Source organism: Rhinopithecus bieti, unplaced genomic scaffold, assembly GCF_001698545.2.
Source record: "Rhinopithecus bieti isolate Rb0 unplaced genomic scaffold, ASM169854v2 scaffold_6979, whole genome shotgun sequence".
NCBI lineage: Eukaryota > Metazoa > Chordata > Mammalia > Primates > Cercopithecidae > Rhinopithecus > Rhinopithecus bieti.
The window spans coordinates 1062208-1070016 of record NW_016805527.1 but is presented as its reverse complement, the minus strand read 5'-3'; the positions used below and the strand labels follow the sequence as shown (position 1 = coordinate 1070016).

General features: G+C 35.5%; 1 protein-coding gene across 1 annotated transcript in view; it reads left to right on the top strand.

The window, feature by feature from the left end:
- The window catches only part of SNTG1 (syntrophin gamma 1), a 408192-nt gene that overhangs the window by 308358 nt on the left and 92025 nt on the right, over positions 1–7809 (top strand). The window lies entirely within an intron of this gene.

Here is a 7809-nt window from a genome sequence, read left to right as displayed (position 1 = left end):
TTGAGACGGAGTCTCGCTCTGTCGCCCAGGCTGGAGTGCAGTGGCCGGATCTCAGCTCACTGCAAGCTCCGCCTCCCGGGTTTACACCATTCTCCTGCCTCAGCCTCCCGAGTAGCTGGGACTACAGGCGCCCGCCACCGCGCCCAGCTAGTTTTTTGTATTTTTTTTAGTAGAGACGGGGTTTCACCATGTTAGCCAGGATGGTCTCGATCTCCTGACCTCGTGATCCGCCCGTCTCAGCCTCCCAAAGTGCCGGGATTACAGGCTTGAGCCACCGCGCCCGGCCTCATTTTCCTGTTTTTTAAAGATATGACTTTATAATTGAAGGGACATTTTCTACCCCAAAAAGCAATTTTTTTAAAAAAACATATTTCTTTATACTTTACCAGTATCAACTTCTGCAAGACAAAAAGAAGGTAAACATGTTTAAAATATATATAGCTAACATGTTAAAATTATTGAATGGTGAAAATTTAAAGTTTAGAGTCTAGCCAGGGAGTAGGACTTTTATAAACATTTGACTTAATGAGGATTATGCACTATGAGGTGCTCTTTTCCCTAAGTATATATCTCTGGGTGTGATGCACATTGAATGAGAGAGGGTGCCTACTCAGCCAGTCATACCTAAAAAAATCCAATTTTGATTATGATGGAATGACAAATGACAAAGCCAAAGCATTGCACATTATTATCATTATTTTTAATTGGAAGCGATCTTAAAGGTCAACTGACCCCCATTCAACTGGTAATCTCCTTCTGGGCACTACTACAGTTTGTGACTTGGGACTGTTGTCCCCATAGAAGACTTTCTCTTCCCTCTCATTGAGGATCTCAGTTCCTTAGATCCATTCCACTTCCTCCTTCATCAAAATATGGCTTGGGTATAAATTGATTTGTTCCTTCTCATTAATTTTAAGGATTCGTGAGTAATTCTTTACCAGAACACACATATTTTATCTAGAAATTAAGTCTTGTGTGGGATTTTCTAAAGCAAATAACAACAAAATAAAACAGTAGTACAAACGTGTAGGAAAGATGGACTGTAGGAGGCAGTGGGGGTGCTTGATTTGGGAAAGATGAACGTCTAATGGTGGGATCCAGGTAGGATTCCGCCTTGTGATCATTTACCTTGTGAATCTTCATGACTCAGCAGTTGGCATTGTCCTCCAAAATCTCACATTACTTAAAGATGGTTAATAGTTATTTTTATTTTAACATGGTAAAATTAAACAGCACACATTTGCTGGTCAGATTTGGCCATCTAATGTATTGCCTTTGCATCATGACAAAAGAATACTTTGTGAATAAGGAATTTTAAATGCCAATGACTCTTGAAAACTCTCGAATGAGACTGCCATAAACTATTCCTATTGCTAATTGTTTTTATTAAAATGCTCATCAAATCAAGATAGTCTCCTGAGTATTAAATTAATTTGATAAGTTAATTGAATTACTAAATAATCAGTTAAATGAGTAATAAGTTAATTTTATAAATAAATTTAGAAGCAAATTACACTAACTAGAAAAGTCAAAGTCTGATTTTAAAAAGAAAATGTTATTGCCAGAATTGTCACCAAACTCTGTTACATGAATCTGCAAGAATCTTATATTAGCGAATGAGAAAAATAAAATTCACATGAATATATTTCTGAGTACGTGAATCTATTCTGAGTTTATTTTAAGGCTAGGATAATACTAACCTATGTCAGTGTCCTGTTGGCTCTGTATAATATGGGAGAAAATCATGACACCAATGTCCTATCTGACATTACTGTCTACTTCTGCTGGGTGTTCTGGGAACGAGTGAGTAGTCAGGAGAGTCTAAGTGAATGATTATGATGCCATCCAGGGAAAACAGTTTAATAGGAAATGAGAATTTAATCAGTCCAAGCTTGATACTCAGGAAAATACCAGAGGCCTTCAGGAATAGTAGTCACCGTTCTATTTTCTGATTCTATCATTGGAAGCATTTAACTTCAAGGCAATCTGAGAATTGGGAAAGGCTAAAAGGAATCTACGCATTAATCAAGGAGGTTGTAGTATCCATCACAGATTATGATACTTGGAGAATGAAAGTAGGAACTATTAATAGTTATGTCAGACATAAGGAGGAGGACAAGCAAAAATGGAGATTCCTGGACAAACCACTGAACTGGGCTTACTGCAAGAAACTTGCACCCCTTCATCAAATGAGCCTGAAAGTTATTTTTAAATATGACAAAAAAAAAAAAGATAATTGTTACATACAAATCAAAGCATGCTTTGTCCAATGTTTTATTAAAATAAATAATATCTAGTTATTTTCTATTTTGCTAAGTAATATAAATGTGAAAATATCTCTAAGACTATATGTCCAACAGTTTTTAAATGTTTGGATTCAGGAGAGTTTACACTTTAGCTGAATATCCTTTGTCCTTCTGCAATTCTTCTTGTAACTTCCAACCTTGAAGTTACTACAGAAGCAAACCAAAGGTCTTGTAATAAAGAAGAGATTCCAGGAAAGGGGTGAACTCTATTCTGGGTCATTAAGTGAGCTCCATATAAAGCAGATAGTGTATTGTTAATACATCAATGAAGGAAAGAATTGCTGCATCTCTTATTTCAGGGAATGAGAGTCCGCATGATTTTAGATTACACTGGTATGCTAAATGTGTGGATATAGAGGGATGTCTAAGAATGTCAAGCTAATTCTCATTACTTACCACTTGTGCTTGGAAGTTCCCAGAGTAAAAGATTACCCTTGACTTGCCAGAGCACAAGACATATTAAATAGCATTCTGTTCCCTATGCTTACATTTACATTAGCAGGGTATAAGGAGGTGATACATTCTTCAGTTCCCTTACTGTTGCTGAGTGATTTCCTCCCAAATTCATTACTGTACAGCTCAGCTTGTTCTTTGTCATTCTCATCCTTATTAAAATGTAGCCTTTTCACTGTTAGAGAAGGGTATTATTATTATGTCAAAGTATAATGTTAACTGTACTTAAATAATTTACATAGCTAAAAGCATAGCCTTGTTGCCATTATATTCTTTTAAATATGTATATGTGCATTAATTAATTATATCTAGTGATAGAGTTCCTAGTTAAATAGAAACCTCAGCAATGGCATCTACAAAACACTCATTTAATTTGTGAATAAATCTTCATCGAATGCCTGCTGTCTCTTGAGAGACATGGGAGGGCATACACATCAGTCTTCAAAGACGTTTCCTTAAAGTTGAGACAAGGATGAAACTGCCCAGACAGATATCTGTAAGTGAGGAAGGACATGGAATTTGAGGGAAGAGGGGGATGAGAGATCATGTTTATGGGTATCTAAGAGCCAGATTTTAAAAAAGACCCAATTAAGAAATTGGAAGTGATTCTAAGAACAGGGCAATACATTTAGGGTTTGAGACAAAGGAAAGAAATGATCAGATGTGTGTTTGAGAATAGAAAACTAGTGGAATAATGTTTGACTGAAATGATGACAATCTGGGCAAAACCCAGATTCCAAATGTGTTTTTTGATTCTTTTTTTATTTTTAATTTTTTAAATTATACATTACGTTCTGGGATACTTGTGCAAAACATGCATGTTTGTTACATAGGTATACATGTACCATGGTGGTTTGCTGTACCCATCAACCTGTCAGCTAGGTTTTAACCCCTGCCTGCATTAGATATTTGACCTCATGTTATCCCTCTCCATGCCCCCACCCCCAAACAGGCCCCAGTGTGTGATGTTCCCCTCCCTGTGTCCATGTGTTCTCATTGTTCAACTCCCGCTTATGAGCAAGAACATGTGGTGTTTGGTTTTCTGTTCCTGTGTTAGTTTGCTGAGAACGATGGTTTCCAGCTTCATCCATGTCCCTGCAAAGGACATGAACTCATCCCCTTTTTATGGCTGCATAGTACTCTATGGTGCATATGTGCCACATTTTCTTTATCCAGTCTATCATTGATGGGCATTTGGGTTGGTTCCAAGTCTTTGCTATTGTAAATAGTGCCTCAATAAACACACATGTGCGTGTGTCTTCATAGGAGAATTTATAATCCTTTGGGTATGTACTCAATTTATAATCCTTTGGGTATACGCTCAATAATGGGATTGCTGGGTCAAATCGTATTTCTGGTTCTATATCCTTGAGGAATCGCCACACTGTCTTTCACAATAGTTGAACTAATTTACACTCCCCACCAACAGTGTAAAAGTGTTCCTATTTCTCTGCATCCTCACCAGTATCTGTTGTTTCCTGACGTTTTAATGATTGCCACTCTAACTGGTGTGAGATAGTATCACATTGTGGTTTTGATTTGTATTGCTCTGATGACCAGTGATGATGAGCTTTTTTTCATATGTTTGTTGGCTACATAAATTTCTTCTTTTGAGAAGTGTCTGTTCATATCCTTCATCTACTTTTTGATGGGGTTAATTTTTCTTGTGAGTTTATTTAAGTTCCTTGTAGATTCTGGATATTAGATCTTTGTCAGATGGATATGTTACAAAATTTTCTCCCATTCTGTAGGTTGCCTGTTCACTCTTATGATAGTTTCTTTTGCTGTGCAGAAGCTCTTTAGTTTAATGAGATCCCATTTGTCAATCTTGGCTTTTGTTGTAATGGCTTTTGGTGTTTTAGTCATGAAGTCTTTGCCCATGCCTATGACCTGAATGGGATTGCTTAGGTTTTCTTCTATGGTTTTTATGGTTTTAAGTCATGCATTTAAGTCTTTAATCCATCTTCAGTTAATTTTTGTATGAGGTATGATGAAGGGGTCCAGTTTCAGTTTCATGAATATGGCTAGCCAGTTTTCCCAACACCATTTATTAAATAGGGAATCCTGGCTGGGTGTGGTGGCTAACACCTGTAATTCTGGCACTTTGGGAGGCCAAAGTGGGCAGATCATGAGGTCACAGGTTTAAGACCAACCTGGCCAACATAGTGAAACCTTGTCTCTACTAAAAATACAAAAATTTTTCTGGACGTGGTGGCAGGCACCTGTAATTCCAGCTACTTGGGAGGCTGAGGCGGGAGAATTGCTTGAACCCAGGAGGCAGACGTTGCCATGAGTGGAGATCACACCACTGCACTCCAGCCTGGGTGACAGTGTGAGATTCCATCTCAAAAACAAACAAACAAACAAACAAACACAAAGGGAATCCTTTCCTATTGCTTGGTTTTGTCAGATTTGTTGAAGATCAAATGGCTGTAGATGTGTGGTTTTATTTCTGATCCTTCTGTTCTGTTCCATTGGTCTATATATCTGTTTTGATACCAGTAACCATGCTGTTTTGATTACTGTAGCCTAGTAGTATAGTTTGAAATCAGGTAGTGTGATGCCTCCAGCTTTGTTCTTTTGGGTTAGGATTGTCTTGGCTATATAGGCTCTTTTTTGGTTTCATATGAAATTTGACCTCTTCAAGGAGAACTGCAAACCACTGCTCATGGAAATAAGAGAGGATGCAAACAAATGGAAAAAAAAAAATTCCATATTCATGAATAGTGAGAATCAATATTTTGGCCATAAGGTCCAAAATAATTTATAGATTCAGTGCTATTCCCATCAAGCTACTATTGACTTTCTTCACAGAATCAGATTCCAGATTTTTGAAATCTGTCCTCCACTGGGCATTTGCGACTCTATCACATTCCTGAGGAAAAAAAAAAAATACACACATGGATGACAAAGTCAAAGAATAACACTATGAATTGAGGGAGGAAAATTGTCAGAGTGTAACTTGAGAACAAAGAGACACAGTACAACTGAAAGTTAAGGTTCCAGGAGGTGCGTGGGGAGAGGAAAACTGGAGAAATAAATTGGGCCACATGATCAAGGTCCAGCACGTGCTCCACCACAATCTCGTTTACACAGTGGAAAGAACATTCTAGCTGAGGTACAGCTTGCAGCAAGCAGGTGGAGGCAATACTGAATTAATGGGCATTTATGTTTCCTCTCAATGACTTATTATAGAATAACTTTCAAACTTTTTTAGAATCATGGAATTTTGTAAAAACCAAAACCAAAAACAGCAACAACAACAAAACTATAAAAGGGAGATATTTGTTATGGGCACCTCCCTTTTATGTTTTGTTTTGCTTTACAAAATTCCATGATTCTAAAAAAGTTTGAAAGTTATTCTTTCTATAATAAATATGGACATCCAACAAATAACACCTGAGTGTTAGTAGTAAAAATAAGAATGAAGGCATTGGAATCCCACACCTGAGACATAGCATTTACTCCTCCTGCTGCAGCTCAGGAGTCACAGGGCTCCATGGGATGTAACTGTAGCACAAATAATATTCATATTCATACTATGTAAATATTCATTGTGATTATTAGAACACCATAAATTTGACTCTTAAACATGGGTAAAGGACAGCATTACTCATATCATTGCTGGTCTCTAGAATACTAGGTCCCCCAAATTGTTATAGTCTGCTTGTTTTTATCATTACTTAATGTTTTAATAGTTGAAATTGAGAATGGCTGTGATTTAATACTTATAAAGGCTTCTTTACTTCAATTTATTTAAGAGCTAGTACTGATACTTAGCTTGTTAAAAACACTTTTTGAAAATCAAGATTGGCTGACAGATCTATGAAGATAATATATATGAAGTAAAAGGACACAGTCTTAAGAATGAGCTCTATCACAGATTATAAGCTACTGTATACTATTATAAAAGGATTTTATGGTTTCTTTCCTCTTTATGTCCATTATTAGCCTTAACTGAATGTGCATTAAAAGCATTGTTATGGAAAATGTTTGTTAAAACCCACTCACATGTATAGTGACCTTCATTTAGCAAACTTACATTCTGAGCAGTAAGAGACAATCAAGATGATCTTAACTGAAATCACTTCATTCTGGTTTTTCATATTTTTTCTACAAAATTAGAGGACTTGATTATTTTCCAAAATAATTTTGATCTACAATTAAATTCACTGTTAACACATTAACATTTGAAATTCATAAAATACCTTAATCTGTCTAATCCACTTAGTCCTTTAAATCAACACTGATTTCTAGAATGTTTCAAGGTAAAATTTGAATTGAAGTTAATATGGCCCTTTTTATTTTTAAAAATATTTGACATGACTTTGATAAACTGAAGGAGCTCTGAGCTACTGTTTCTCCCAAAGGTGTATGACCCTCATGTACACACATGTGCACACACACACACACTTTATTATATACATCTTTAGATTTTTTATATAAAGCATTTATATGATCACAATATGAATTCCATCACTTAAACTTCTCAACATAGAATGAAACCTTTATTTCTTAAATTTTGTATTATTCCATAGACTTTCAATTATTTCACATCAGACAGTTACTAAAAATGTAAAAAAATTTGAAAACATCAAAATGAATTCTTTCTTGAAATGTCTCCTATGTAAGTAGAAATCTTCACTCTACACGTTATAATATAGTTCTGACAGTATTCACATACATCTTAGCATTTTAAAATTATATATTTATTTTTTCATTCTAATTGTGTTACAGCTCAGCAATACAGACAGGGCTGTTTGATGTGATTTTTGTGATCTTCAGATAAATTATTTCTTCTTTGCTTTTAGGAGAATGAAGAACATTGTATTTATTGCAAAAAAACTCAGACATTTAGGGAAACTATCTATCAGGTAATTGCTTTCTAATCTTTAAGTATTTCAAAGATAGCTCTAAAGTAAATATTAAAAAAAAAATAAACATTCAAATTTGAATGACATTCAAAAAATTAACCCAAGTTTCCATGCCATATATTAGTGAGGCTTAATATAAAAAATAAAATTTCCTGCTTTTTTTTTTTTTTTTTTTT